The 15,863-nt window shown below is 32.7% G+C and overlaps 1 protein-coding gene across 3 annotated transcripts in view; it reads right to left on the bottom strand.

Annotated features, from left to right (window-relative positions):
• LOC134527493 (uncharacterized) overlaps window positions 1-15,863 on the bottom strand; it is a 148,658-nt gene that overhangs the window by 110,370 nt on the left and 22,425 nt on the right. For all 3 annotated transcript variants that reach the window (XM_063360217.1, XM_063360218.1, XM_063360219.1), the window contains exon 2: window positions 663-790. The gene's annotated coding sequence lies outside the window, so the exon portion shown is untranslated. The remainder of the gene's footprint in view (window positions 1-662; window positions 791-15,863) is intronic.

The raw sequence follows: 15,863 nt of genomic DNA, 5'->3' as shown, positions 1-15,863 counted from the left end.
TAGCACTTACACCAACTGCCAAAAAAGTCCTTGTAAATTCACTGTCAACCTCTGCAATCTTATAGAATGCCAAGCAGTCATGGGTATGATGCCGTTATCAGTGATGGGAGAGTTATGATGATGGAATCTGTGCTCACATTTTAATGCGGCCACCAAACCAGAGAGGCGTCGTCACTACGACGGTAGCAAGTAAAAGAACCAAGTTTGACCTGCAGGACTGACCGATGGCTTGCTAGCAAGCAGTCTAGTACACGACAATATGCTTTGTTGCATAACTTTCAAAGTGTGGTTAAAGGTATGTTGATTCCAATACATTACCTTACATAATAAATTAAGACCTTACGAGTGTGGTTTGTAGCAGTACACTCACTCCAACAATAAAATATCTCAATTCACAAAAAAAAAATCAAGCAATGTAATAAAACTAGTAGCTAAACTGAAAAAATATTCACATCCAATAATAATATTGTTATAAGTATATGCAAATTCAGATTCTTTTCACGAGAATTAGGCGCTAGAGTGAATACATTACTACAAACAATACTCGTGAGGCTAACGTAATATATTTCTAACCAATCATGTTTATACTGCAGTAGATATATGCCAGCAACGACCTGTGAACAGCGCCACAGAAAACAGACGTCAACTGCGTAGTTACTCACGAAGGTGATGACTTCATTGATGATGATGTCCTGTATGTGCTGCCAGGGGAAGAAGAGTGCAGTGTCGCGCTGCAGAAGAGTTGAACACACCACCTGGATGCCAAGCGGAACCACCACTGACACCGTCTCTGGAAGGAAGGAGCCCATGCTTGGACGTCCAACACTCGACTGCTTACCACTGACTTCGACACATCCAAAACAGTCAAGTCCGGCTACTCCCCTCCCAACTGGGCAGCCTCGAGCGCGCATCTCGCAGGGTCACACCACACTGCTACACACGTCAAATTTAACTGGTACTGTGCATTTGTGTGTGGAATTCTTTGGACAGCATATAATACCCGTCTCTGTAAGTTTTCTATCCACCACACACTCAAAATAAATTAATAATTTATACCTTCTGTGTGCAAGTCTTATGTACGAGCATATTATATATATATATATATATATATATATATATATATATATATATATATATATATATATATATATATATATCCTGTACAGTTTCTTTTAGAGTAAAAGATAATTACTGACCATGTTCTAAATGAACTACTGAAAATTGTAAATTTATGTGATCTATCATTTTGAATGATAATTAATTTTGTAAATTTCTCTTTATTTTTATAGCAAAATGTTATGGATATCCTGTTGTGTCATAATTGTTTGGCACTTGTAGGCTGGGATACTTCAAACTTGGTCGAAGTGATCCCGTTGCCACTGGCCTCGGGCAAGGTTTTCATTGACATTACAGTTGTAGCTACTTTGAACTAGTCTGTGGCACTTGATGCTGGCCCCTTTGTCACTCACATGCTTGCAGTGACCACCCATCACAGCGCCTGGCAGGCTACCCTCTGTCCACCAGCCCAGTGACTGGACAAGTTAGTTTTGAAGGCCCTGCTCTCATCCCTCATCTGCTCGTTGTCGACACTCGTAAGCACTGCGATTCACTCATGCCACGACAGACGGTGCCGTACTGGCTTAGATAATACCCTCCACCAGGCTTATATAATAACATATACCAGAACTGCTGCACAAGCCTGTATACAAGCAGCAGTATTCCATCACATGATACTTCACTCTCACCTTATGCAATATTCACATATACATACAGTTGGATAGAGTATTATTTGCATAAAACATGAAGAAATATTATAGTATTGCTCAAGAATGTTTCATTGTCATAGAAATGTTATGATTATTTTCATATTTTGATGGTTGTGAGAGAGGTGTACTATGCAGTTGTGCATTATATATTCATTTAACATAGTAGTATTTTATTATTTTTTTTACATATCTGGATGATTGTAATTAAGTGAAAGGTTTTGTTAAAAAGTATTAATTTTTGCACATATTATTTTTTGGTGTTGTATATTTCCATTGAATATAGTACATACTTAGTAGGTCTAGTATTTCATTCCTCTGTTGCATTTGTAGCAAATTATTCTCCGAGGTAGTGGGTAGGAAATATTTTAAAATATTACTTGTGACTTTGCATATTAAGTTTATTTATCATCGAATTAATGGTAATCATGAATAAAAATGGCTTTTCCAAAATAGAGAAAAAATAGAAAAAAAAAAATACAATTCTTTAATCCTAACATGTTTATATTGGGTACTTTAACAGGGCCCTGTTGTATATTTAATAATTTTCTAATATTAGTTTACCATTCAAATGATTTGGGTATGTCAGGTAAGCTAACTTAAAAAGTGTCTAAGATTAAATGTTTGTGGTCAGGCCAGCTACATTTAAAATAGGTAGGTAATTCATAATCAACTTTTAAAACTTTTTTTACATTATTTGAAATATAACTAGCATAACCTAACCAACAGTCAAAACTATTTAACAGAATTTGAAACGCAGCTAACATAACCTTACCAATAATTAAAATTGGCAACTACTGGTAAACTACTTAATATATTGCTTTACCCTTTTACAAAATGAAAAAAACTACAAAAAAAAATTCTGTTTTTTTTTTTTTTTATATTTTTGGTAAAGCCCTGAATTATTGGCACAACTTATTAGTTTCTTAGACAAATGTGAAAGAATAGGTACAGCCATAATGGTGAAAGCCAGGTGGTATCTAAAAAGTGAGTTTTGAATGCATTTTTGCATGTAATTACGGTATAATAGCTTAGGTTAGGTTCGTGTACACCTAGGTGAAATAGATAATAGGTGAGCCATTCCACCTCAATTCAAGCAGTTAGCAAGAAAATGTCTCAGGTCACCATCACGGATTTTCCTTAAAAAATTACAGCAGATTACAACCAGTGGAGACAAGAAGTGTGCTAAAAGGATTTAGCCCCAAACATGTTTTTTACCCATGTTATAGCCTTTTGAGGTTGGTTCGAAATTAAAAAAAAGGTGGAAAAGAGCGTGATTTTCAAATGAGCGGCATTTCAAAACTATTTAACGGATTCCATTGATTTTTTTTTTTAGCTAATATATTGAACTACAGAGTGGTATAGATCCAATGAGTCCCATGACAATATCTATAATGGGGGAAAACTCAAAAATTTTACCATAAACTTTAATTTCTTTTGGATTTTGGAAAAAAATTTTTACATGGAATAATTATTTTCATAAAAAGTAATTCTGGCAATATGTAGACCTGTTACAGTAGTTTTACAGAAAAAATTGTTTTTAATTCAATGATGGACAGAATTAACTTTAAATTTTGCAAAATTTGACAAAAGTGCCATTTTTTATTAAAAATTACTCAAAATACCCATTTCTTAAAAATATTAAAATTTGTCAGTTTGTAGTCCTAACATTTGTTAATAGTATGCACTTTGTTGGATAGTGTGTTTTTGCCTGTAAACAATTCTAGAATTTTTCGAAAATGTAATTTTTACTGTATTTTCTAAGGTCTGTGCGCTCAATTAACAAATGTTTTGTTGGCCTCTAAATATGAGATGTAATTCGTAAATTGAGTAAACCTTGGGAATTACAAAAGGATAGTCTGTGTATGCATTACGATGTTAACATAATATGTACATATAATAGATATACAGGGGACGCGGAAAAGTAACATACTGGAAGACTACCATATAATATGGTAGTTTTCCGTTAGGGCACAATTCCGCCTCGCCTCTTTGAAACAGACGGAAAAGTACCATATCGGAAAACTACCATATTTCAAAAGGACGAGGCGGAATTCTGCCATATTTTTTTACACATTCAATGGAATGACTACAACGCATTTGCTCTCAAACTAGTGCGGAGAATAGGCGGGTAGATAGCGCGGTCCACTCCAGCAGTTTCTTAGGTTAACTGAAAAGACACCAGACAGCACTGCTGACTGTGACTTTCTGCACTTGCAATGCTAAATAAACTCAACAGATCGCGCACGAGAAGAAAACCTTTTTCTAAAAATTCGGTAGGGAGCTGCACTGTATTCGTATATGATGGGAAGAAAAATGATGGGGCCAGGCGGAATTGTGCCATAACGGAAAACTAACATATTATGCTACCAGACTCAAAAACATGCATGCCGGCAATGAATTGGCTATGATTTTTCATGAATTTTTTTTTCTGGTTTAAATAAAACATACCAATATTAACTAGGGTATAATATGCATTCTATTATCAGTATGGATGTCTTAATATAAACATAAATTTAAAATACTTATATCTGTCAAGATTTTTTGATACAACCAATGTTGAAAAGGGTGGAATATGTGTGAATAAAAAAAAAATCTTACTTAGTAAGCACAACATCAAATCTGTTCATATTTATAGTGGTATCTTGTTATTTTCCAATTTCTTCAGAAATAATATTTATACGAGCAACCATAACTAAAAAGTTGTTGAAAACATCAGTGGTTGAAGGACAAAAATACTAATAACTCACTTATTATGTAGACCATGAAATCCGTTCAAATTGTCCGTTTACCTTGTAAATAACACCTTACACTTTTGTCAGAAACATTTTTTATACAACCAAACTTTGCTGCTAAGGGTGAAATAAACAAGGTAAAAGGGACAAAAATATTCATGACTCCCTTTTTAGGCAAACTATGAAATTCATTACAATAAAGTGCAAATCTTCCAAAATTACATATAGCTTTGGCGTGACATTTCCATAAGTAGCCGAATAAACGAGTTCGTTGAATAGGAAAAAACCATTCAATCTCTGCATGGTGTAGGTATATTAATAAATTGGTTTGTTGTGTGTGTGTGTGTGTGTGTGTGTGAGAAAGAGAGAGAGAGTGTGCATGTTGTCACCAGTCCCCCGCCCCTTTTTCATCCCAGCGGCTACCTGAGTCATCTAGTCCTCTGCGCCAGCTTAGCAACGGTGACGGGAGTGGTGGTGTTTAGTCCTGTCAACTGTCAAGATTACTTGATGGTCATAGTCCTGTTCCTGCCTGCCTCCCTCCCTCCCGCCCTCGTACCAATTGTGATGATACAGCGCTTCATTATCTTCCATCTACACAACAGAGTTTAGCTTGCTCGTGTCGTTTCAGATGGTACAGTATGCCACAAAAGTTTCGCTTTCAGGTGGAAGAGTATTCAATTTAAGTATTTTCCTGACACATCACCGCACATCAATGTAAATAATCATTTGATTCATATGCAATTACTTAACAGGTACCACCTGATAGAAAAATTTATTTATGGAAAAAAATAATTATAAATTTTTTTCTTTGGAATTTGTTGCAAAAATTGTGGTGCGCGCTATACACGAGGGTGCGCTATACACAAGTAAATACGGTAGTAATTGAAAATTATACATCTAAACTATATTATTAAGGTAACGGAAATAGCACAAACATAAGATAAACTACGCTGCATTTTGTCGATTAGCATAACTACTAGATCATTTCCAACCTTCAATAATATAACATTGCAGAAAAAAACATAATTTTTTTTAATGGTGTCTGTTGTATATATATATTTTATTGAAAACATAGGAAAGATTAATTTAACAGAGAATTAGACAGATGCAAACTTACGTGTGTGGTTTTTGAGGTTATTTGTCTCTATTTTATATCAGGTGTATACACTATGCACTTATTTTATAATTTTATAAATACACATGTGATTTTTTTTAATACATATGCCTATGTAATTTTTTAAATAAATGTGTTTTTTTTTTAATAACATGTGGTGAAGATTAGTGTGGGACTGGGATTCGAGATTCAATGACAAACACTGAGGATTCGAACAAGGATTCGGATTAGACCAAAATGTGGATTCGTCCCATCCCTAGTAATAAGTTGTTTAAAATAATTTTGCTGTGTTATATTCCTACGTGTGAAAGTATCAAATCCATATTATATTTTAACTGTTAACTTATTGTATTTTTATTAAAAGGTAATGTTCGTTTAGTTGAATGTAAAGAACATGTTTTACTAAGTAAACTATCCTTCAACACGATTTTTTTCCTTTTCTCATTTTATTAATGTCTTGTACATTTCATTAAAAGGTAATGTTTGTTTAGTTACTAGGTAAAATATCCTTCAACACTATTTTACACTTTTCTCATATTATTGTTGCTATAAATTATTATGTTCAAAATGTTCCGTCAGTAAAATCTTTACAATTATTGAGATAGTAATCTTGCAATGCAATTAAATACTCCTTACATAGAAATTTTTATACTTTTGGGAATATTACGAAAATATATAACTGTTCTTCACTTAATATATATTTTGTGTACTAAATTGTTTCAAATACAGAGTAATAACATTAAATTTCCTCTTTTGAATGGTTTTTTTCAATAGGGAAGATTAATTTAAGACGTAGTTTAGGACATACTCTATTTCTGATTATACTGAGTGACGTAAGAAACCCAAAAAACAGAAAATAAGGATAAACCTAAAAACACACAGAAAACAACCCTTGAACAGGCAAATTCTAAACATTAAAAGCATAGACAAGGCAGAATATAACTTGGAAAGATCTGGTCAAAAATGTATTACAGCACAGACGGACACAGGGGGCTAACAAGATGAGACAGTAACAACAATGACAATAAATGAAGACAAAAAATTGATATTGGACAAAACCATGACAAACAAAATAACACAACAATGATACTAAAATATAACATGGAAAACAACACAAGACAAAGATGCACAGGTGAAGCCAGCGATGAAACAAACATTATTCTGGAAACCACAACGATAAATAGCACAGACGAACAAAGTAGATTTCCAAAGACAACAGTTGCAGCGTTTCGGGAGAGAGATTGTTCCCGTCATCAGACACAAACAGACTGAGGTTTCTCAAGTCATACAGTGTAATTCACCTTCAAATAATTTTTCTGTTATTTAAATGTTTGTGTTTGTCATTTGAAATTTTACTTTTAGGATAACATTGGATTTGAATACACATTAAATATTGAATTTTCTCAACAGATAATTTATTTTTGATTTGTGATTGTTTTGTTTTATGGATTGTTTTTGTTTACACGTATTTTAAAAAGGTACAGGTATTAATGCAGAGAAGCTTACTCAAAAGAGGAATCAGTTTATATTAATGATTTCTGTAACAGTTCGTGTCAAGAGCAGAGAGTTGCCAGGTTTGTTTCAAACAATTTTTTCTAAATTTGTATATTTTTACAATTAACACCACTTGAAGGATCTTCAGATAGCCTAAAGTGTATTCCAAAGCACTATCTTTGTAGAAGATTTTCCAGGGGTAGGGGGCTAGCTTCTGCCCTCTTCCACAAATTCTGGCTAGGCTCATGGTAAATATGTAACAAAATAATATATAGTTATACACACTAGTGCACAAGATTCACAAAAATTGTGAATTAAAATTGTTGGGTGTGTAATTTTTTACAACTACTAGTTATATTATTAATATTACGCATTAAAAATAATGTTCAAGACATGTGATGATAGTCTGTACGGAGTACTTTAGTCTGAAACTGTGTATTTGTATTGTTATGCTGGGTCAAACACTCACGCCTGCAGCATGGGACATCAATACAAGGAAATTTGAAGCCCACATTGTATGTACCGAGGTGGTGCAGTCGTGAGACACTGGCCTCGCAGTCCAGAGAACATAGACTCAAAACCCGGCTGGTCATTGTCATTTAGATTTTCCAATTATTCCTGAAATGACTCCATTAAATAGAAATGACTTCGAGAACATCATAAATAAATATTCTGAAAAGTTTTCACTGAACCAATGCATTACAGTATTTAATTTTTAAATCAACCCTTAGACACAACTTCTTAACCATTCAAACTTAAATTCCAAACTTAATGATTCGCAAGTATAAGTTAAGAAATATTTAGTAATCACGGTTCATAGGTTGGACACACTGTGAATTTTTTATACATTAATTCTTAATGGAAATTGTTTTTCAATACACAAGTACGTAACAATAATATTCTGGTAGTTTTCGCAGCAAATGGCTGCAACACAATGCTGGAATATCTATACCCAATGACAGCACAGAGACACTAACTTTTTTTATATAAAAAATACAGCAGACATCATCCCAAAAAAACTGAACCCTGATAGCCCGTCAGTTTGATAACAAAAAAAAACTTCACTGAAGGATGACAATTGGTCGTGTCATTTTAAACATAATTAAAATAGTACGATATTTTGCTTCCTTAACCGTGGGTTGTCAGCGAATTGTGATTTTTGGTCACGTGGCTAAGATCAAGATATTGGATTGCATTTTATTTCAGCTTGTGACCTGGAGTTAACATATGAATTCGAACCACAAGCATTTGATTGCTGCTTAATTCTATAGTTTCTTCATAAGATAACAGCCATAATTTATCCATATCATTCGAGTATTAGAACCATGATAGTAATTCATTATTTAATGCCATATAACAATTCACACTGGCTTTTTTTAAAGTATAATTTACACTTGTCTTAAAAAATAATTGATAAACTATAGGCCTTAGTGTAAATGAAATTTAAAGCAAGAAAAAACCAGAAAAATTCATTGGCTGTAGCAAGTAAAACGATTATTACAATTATTGAACGAATGAACACCTTCTTTAATTGACCCGTTTGAAAATGTAAGTTATACTCAGAAATAAATATTATTCTATGTTTTAAACCACTACTGCCAATATGATAAGTGTTGATATCAGGCTTATGTTCGATGACACAGTTTTGCCACAACTCATCCAGCATCTGTGATCTTAAAAAAATTTGACTATCTGTATGCTTTTTTTGTAAATAAAATATTAACAGTATACTTTAAAAGGTATTAATTATAACATCCTAAAAAATTAAAGTTAAAAGCTGCAATAACTGATCTCGATGTCTTGTCAATTTCTGAAATTTGTCATGCCATTGCAAACTTCTTGCTTACTGGCTGACGTAGTATATTTAGTTAGTAACAAAGAAATTATATAAGTTTGTAGGTATGCTAGCAGCAACAAGTTTCAAAAGATAAAACTCTTTAAGACCTTTGGTAAATTATTTATATGTATCGATTGTATTATAAGAGGGTCATATCTAATTAATATTAATTGTTTTTATTTCATAAATGCCTACTTGAGATAAAAATGTATAATGAATAATAATGTGAAAATTAACTTATTTAATTTTTTTTTACTTAGTGCAAAGTTGTCAGTTTATGGTGACCACATAAATTAAAAAACCGATCCTCAGTACAGCACTTTTTTTTGTAACCTCGTATGCAGAATCTATTATTAATCTACGGTTAGTATTAATTTTAACACTCTAACTATAAATAATTTTTTTTTATTTCTCGTATTTATAAGGTTAGTTTTTTTAAGCCTATTGCCTAAAGTAACACTAAAACATATATATATATATATTTTAAGCAATACATTATTTAATATTGGTTGATTTAACTTTTCATTAAAACAAACGCCAAAAATTTAAAAAAAAAAAAAAAAAACGTAAATCATAGCCAATTACGCGCGGGCTACTGCAAGTTTTCGACGCACAAACTTGTTGCTATATGCATATACTAAAAATCTTTTGACATAGATAGAAAAGGTGGCAAGTGAATTTTGATAAGAAAGCTTACACTAACTGCTGGATGTAGTTGAAATGTTTGTCCAATAAATTGTCTGATTGCAGAGAGTTATCAAAAATGTATTTTTTTGGGCCATTATAATATTTTAAAAAGGTATTTCATTTGAAGCAATTTTCTTTAATAAAAAGTAAAACATGGCTTGTATTTAAGTAGTTCTTATGGTTTATTTTACGATTAGTTAAAACATTAAAAAATATTTGGAATCCAAGCTTTTTCCACACGATAACTGCAAGAATTTAAGACACATACTTGCTGCTAATGCATATGCAGGAAATATGTGGACCCAGCTAAGAAACATTGGAAACTCCAATCTTGCTAAGACAGCTTAGAGCAATCGCTGGGTGTAGCTGTAATGCGTGCACAATAATTTGTTCGATTGTGGTGGATAATTAAAAGTTTTTTTATTTCGGGGCGCAGGAATAATTTTTAAGGTAATTGATTTAAAACAAACAAATTTTACAAAAATATGGCTTTTGCATAAATAGTACCTTAGTTAGTATTAGTTTATTTTATATTTAAAAATATAATAAACAGATTTAATCATAGTCGATGCAAGTTTATGGTGCACACTTGTGTTTAAATTATACCGTAGTTAATATTAGTATATTTTATTTAAAACAGAAAAAATAGAAAATCGTGTAAAAATTTGTGTACCTATGCTGCTAACTAATAATAATTTTTGGAAACATTTATTTCTTTTCGTGCGCAATCTGTTGAGTTAATTTAGCGTTTCAAGTGCAGAAAGACACCGTCAGAAGTGCTATCTGGTGTCTTTTCAGTTAACCTAAGAAACTGCTGGAGTGGACAGCACTATCTACCCGCCTATTCTCCGCACTAGTTTGAGAGCAAATGCGTTGTAGTCATTCCATTGAATGTGTAAAAAAATATGGCAGAATTCCGCCTCGTCCTTTTGAAATATGGTAGTTTTCCGATATGGTACTTTTCCGTCTGTTTCAAAGAGGCGAGACGGAATTGTGCCCTAACGGAAAACTACCATATTATATGGTAGTTTTCCAGTATGGTACTTTTCCATCGTCCCGATATACACACACATGTAATACATAAGCTGCACTTTAACTCGCATGAAAACCTAAAGTTAAAAGTAAAATTCAAACCAACATACCTATATATAATTAATTAAATGTAGACTGCTTACCCTTCCTCAGCTATATGTAACGTATATTAAAAACTTCCTAAAATATTAATTGGCTAATTAAAGACAGTAGATTCGCTGGATCTTCATCAACTCAGTTTTGTTGAAAGTGTGGATTCTTGCTGATTGTCCAAGTGGAGTAGGATTGCTTACTACTAACAAAATGTTTTGTAGCAACACCAGATATTCATCCTTCTTCTTTCCAGATTCCTGTGGCCACTGAAACCCTTTAGCTGGACCATGGGGATGCATAAAAGACACAATGTTGTCCCATCCACCAATTCTGATCGTAAACACAAGCAACGAACCGGCCTACTTGGAAATAATTTATTGAATAATGTATTTTAATCTTGTTAGATTATACAACTATTTAAATTTTATCTATAATTGTGCTTCTCATGTACGTCTCATTTTTTATCAGCCAGTACTTTTTTGATTGTATTCCGACAACTGGTTTTACAGTAGCCCATTGTTCTTCCTTACATGACCTTATAGATTTGAATTGTTTTACTTTCAAGAGCCAATAGAGTTATCTTTAATACAAGATTACCTACTTCAGCAAAAAATTAAGCAGAATCTCTAATGGCATTAACACACACTGCCCAAAGATTGAACTTAGTTGCTAAGTGTTTACACAAACCGCCTATTGCATTACATGCACTTTTGCCATGCACTGTAGCTTTTTACATAGTTCATACAGTTGAAACCTATTTTTTAAATGTCCAGCCACCCCATCTGTAATGTACACTATTGAACTCAAAAGTTCTAACTGGGAAAATGGTGAAATTTCCAGTTTTATAATCTCTAAAGCACAGAGAACGTGAGCAGAGTCGTGAGCTGTATCATCAAATACTACAACAAAACTTTTTATTTCCCCACCAAAGTATGCAACACAGGTAAACAGTGAAAGCTGATCAGTTTGTCAATGGTAAGTTAGGATTTCATCAGGCAATACAACCGACTAGTTCTCAGCAAAATCAAAATATAAAACAAGAGCATTATTTTGTTGGACAGAACATCATGCTTCAGCTATTCCTTCCCTTTGTATTTTCTTAATGTAACCCAATGCCTTACATGTTCCAGAAAATTATTTACAGATACAGTTTTTTTTATAAGGTCACCATGTTCCCAAATCGCAAATGTAACTTCTTCCCCTTCATCCAAGTCAAAATTTTCAACAGTTAATGTTTCTGTGCCAGTACAGTCACCACACTCCTCAAGCCAGCAATCTTCATTCCTCGTTTCATCACACAAATACTTCAGTAGAAGATCTCTTTCCTCAATTTTGTTATTTGTTATATTTTGAAGAGCTACACAGATTAGTTGCTAGTTACTGCAGTAAATACAAGAACACACAGTCGGTTCTGGCTGCATTAGCACCCAGCATGGCTGTAAGGCATAAAACTTAATAAGACCCATTTTTATGCTTTGTATGCCTCTTTGATTGACCTTGTCATGAATCTTTTAACCTTTTTTACTTTCTCACCATTACCATCTTTAATACAAATAACATATTTTTGTTTGGACTTCCCCTTGAACAGTCTTTACTATCTTCAAGATAATGCTAGAGCTTGTTCCTGTGTAAGTAAAGGATGTCCACTATAGGAGTCAGGTTGAGCATATATTCCCTTATTTTTTATAACTATGCGACATTTATAAATGAGGTACTTCGACACTGTAGGTAATTTTTCCTTCAATTCAGTTTTATTAAATGTTTGTGGTACCAATGTTAGTACCTGCACTTTTCCATTGTAGTTACAACTACAAAGAGCTGAGTCAATATTAGAAAACCATAGACTACAATTGACACACACAGGCATTTAATCTTCAGACTCATTTGAAACATGCACGTGATATATGGCTTGTAATTTGTTGACAGCTACAGTTTTTAATTTGTTGACCAAATTTATCTCCTTTTTCCTCTCATAACCTTCTCTCCTATCCATCCAATTTCACCTCTTAAGGGATTTCAATGGTGATACTCCTATATCTAATGTTTTGATGAAACTGCTATTTAAAACACAAGTTGATCCTCCAAGATAAAATTCTTTGATGTGGGTATACCTTCTGCAGGTTCTTCAGCAAGTTCCAGAAATTTCTTTTTATAAAAAGTAACACAGTTACTACACAAAATATAATTTCTATTTACTGAGATAGATACATCCACAAACCTTTGGATATTATCAGCTAAATCATTCACCTTACACATCATCACGCATTTACTTTTGTACATACTTTTTTTGAGCCTTTTAATGTAGTCCACACATTTAATTCTCTTGGTAGGTACTTTGAAAGTCAGACATGATTTAGTTCACTAGCTGAACATCATCCAAAAACACACATAACACAACTGTAACAGCAAAAGTTTGGGAATTCCCTTGTAGTCCTGTAGGTGATTCCCCTTGTGGTCACCAGGGAATTCCCTTGAAGCTACCAGGGATTCCCCTTACAGCATCTGGGAAAATTCAGATAGATTACTTAGTCCGCTACCGAGAATAAATCAATTTAAAAAAAACACAAAGATATTGGCAATTTAAGGGTTATCATGGCAATGTTTTACCAAATTTTCAGAAATTTTGCACTTGCACTTTTTTTACAGCTTCCCAAAAAATTGATTTTTTTCCAAAAACACAAACTTTAGGAACTTTTCTCACCAAGAGGGGATTGAGTACATTCTTTTAACACTATATCATTGTCAAGTACTCCATGTAGACTTACTTGCCTCAAGGTTTCATTGTGTTTTTTGAATTTTGAAAGAAAGTAGGAGCAGTTGAAAATGAACAAAAAGTCAGTCTCAAGGTCAACTTTCATGTCTATAAAAGAAGACATGTAAACAATATACTGTTTATTTTTAGTGGCATTATTAATAGCCCTATGTCTCCTCTTTGCAATGACATCGCACATGACTTCATATCTTTAATAGATATTAAGATAGTAAACAAAACATAGGCTTGAAAATGTAAATTTTGGTCCCCTGCAGCGGCCATTTTGGTCTGTAAAATCAAAATGGTGGCAGATAAAAATCAGTACCTTCAGGTTTGCTCTGTTGGAATATGTACTTTTTATGCGACAAAATTTCAAATATTTCAAAATGGGTCAGCAACCACCTAAGTGATTTTCCATTTTGCAAAATTTAAAGTTAAATGTTAATAATTCTGTGCATCATAGAATTAAAAACAATTTTTTTCTGTAAAACCACTGTAATAGGTCTACATATTGCCAGAATTACATTTTAAGAAAATTAATTATTCCATGTAAAAATAATTTTTGAAAATCCAAACCAATTTAAAAAATTTTGCCAAATTTTTGAGTTTTCCTCCCTTAAAGATATTGTCATGGGGCTAATTGGAACTATACCACTCTGTAGTACAATATATTAGCTACAAAATAAAAAAAATCAATGGAATACATAATAAATAGTTTTGAAATGCCATTCATTTGAAAAACATGCTTTTTCCCAACTTTTGTGATTTGAACCAACTTCAAAAGCCTATACAATGGGTTTAAAAAAATTTTGGGGCGAAATCCTTTTAGCACACTTCTTGTCTCCACTGGTTGTACCTGCTGTAATTATTTAAAGCAAATACGAGATGGTTACCTGACACGCTCCTGCCTGAATTGAATGGAATGGCTCACGTATGAATTTCAAAAAAATTGTGGGATTCTAGATAACTCTGTAGTCATGAAGAGCCTTGAAGTAGGGAAAGATGTGGTGTTTAGGTAGTTAAGCAGTAAATATTGATGGAAAATTATTGAAATCTTTTTCATTTCTTTGTTTCAAAGTTTTTAATGATTTTATATCAATATTTTTTTAATGGTTTACTGTAGAGGCATCATAAAAAAAGTACACACTCAAAAATAGATTTCTTAATTTCCTTGTTATTTTCTTAACATTTTGTGGAGTTGCAATGGGATATTTCCAGAACTTCCCATATAATTAACAATTTTAACGTTTACCTGTACAGTTACGCGGGCTCCACTATGCTGAGTCCCTACTGTGCTTACATACAGCTTGCCTTAATAATGACAGGAACCTTAAAATCGAAACCTGTCACATAGCCACAGGTATCAATCAAGTAACGTCACAAAGATAATTGCTACTATTTTCAAATCAAATTTTTTTTCTTTTTAATGTCTTTTACCTTACAATTCCCCTTGACTTCATAACCTTGCCCACTAGCAAGTTTCTCAGAATCGAGTAGAAATTTCAAAATGCTGTTTTTAGGGTAAATACAGTATAAAGGATAACAATAGATCTTCATAGTAACAAGAATATTTGGAATTAAATTATTAATATTGCTTTGGCAATGTACTATTTCATTCTGAGTAAAGTATTTTTTTCCCTATGTTTCATACTATTTTCATAAGGATGTTATCTTTGTTGTGAAATGTTTATTTACTTACAACTACCAATGAGAAGCATTGATTCACACTGACAATAACTCAAATGAATGATTTCAGTAATTTAACTAATTCTATGATAATTTAACTAGCTCAGATTATTTATTCAAGATGACTGCAATTATTTACTATGTTAAATTTTTATAAAAACATATTACTTGAAGTATAGCTTCAAACTTGTGAATTGATACAGATTTGTAAAGGCTACTGTGATTGGTTGTCAAACTGTATTCAGTTCAAGTAGGATGGTCCAGCATATGTTTTCTAAAGAAAACAGAATTCATCGCTATGATCAACCAGAAAGAAAAACATTCTAGAATGAAGTAGTATTAGTCTGGATAAGCTAAAGAACAGAAGTTAATTTTCTGCGATCCAGTTTTATTAACTTATCTTATGAAATATAAGGAAGGAGCATTGTAATTGATCATCAATGTTGAAAATAGATGGAGAATAAGGATTAAGAAGATAATTTGAAAATTTAATAATAATCATACTATAAGCATATATTTTTGCCACGTGAATATTCCACATTAAAGTTGAACTATAATTGTTCCTATGAAATCTACAAATACTAAATCCACGGAAACAACATCGATTATACCAGTATTTTACTATATTTCAAGAAGACAGTTCCAGAACAACTAATTCTGCAAGATTCCA

This window comes from Bacillus rossius, chromosome 1, assembly GCF_032445375.1.
Source record: "Bacillus rossius redtenbacheri isolate Brsri chromosome 1, Brsri_v3, whole genome shotgun sequence".
In the NCBI taxonomy this organism is placed as follows: Eukaryota; Metazoa; Arthropoda; class Insecta; order Phasmatodea; family Bacillidae; genus Bacillus; species Bacillus rossius.
This window is presented reverse-complemented; position numbering and strand designations above follow the sequence as displayed.